Source organism: Penaeus monodon, chromosome 24 (assembly GCF_015228065.2).
Source record: "Penaeus monodon isolate SGIC_2016 chromosome 24, NSTDA_Pmon_1, whole genome shotgun sequence".
Classification (NCBI taxonomy): domain Eukaryota; kingdom Metazoa; phylum Arthropoda; class Malacostraca; order Decapoda; family Penaeidae; genus Penaeus; species Penaeus monodon.
Window position 1 is genome coordinate 36,012,096 of NC_051409.1, and position 394 is coordinate 36,012,489.

Here is a 394-nt window from a genome sequence, read left to right on the forward strand (position 1 = left end):
GTTGGGGTAAAATGCTGCATTGATAAGAAAAGTGAGCTTCTCCGTGGTATTTTATTTCTCTTATTCATTCTATTTACCTTCTCTACTTTCTTCATTTGCTTTCTCTAACTTCTCAATATTCATCTCTTTCCCCTAAGGCTGCATCGACACTAACAGAGCAAGTGCAGGCATACAGGGGGGGCAGGAGTGAGCTAGAGCATTTGCTTACTTGCTGGGGTGGTTGGACCCATCACAGCCAAGGGCTCCGGTCATTTATAAAGGTTAAAGTGTTACAAATCTTGTTCCTTTTACCCCGCTCATGCCAGGTTCTTGCCAGTGTGGACACAGCCTTACATTGCATGGAAGTGTTTTGATTAACGGGGCACCTTTTCTCACTCTCATCAATTCTGTCAAA

At 43.7% G+C, this 394-nt stretch overlaps 1 protein-coding gene across 1 annotated transcript in view; it reads right to left on the reverse strand.

Moving 5' to 3' along the window:
• LOC119588754 (cytochrome b561-like) overlaps positions 1–394 on the reverse strand; it is a gene marked incomplete at its 5' end in the record, with an annotated part of 3,715 nt that overhangs the window by 2,366 nt on the left and 955 nt on the right.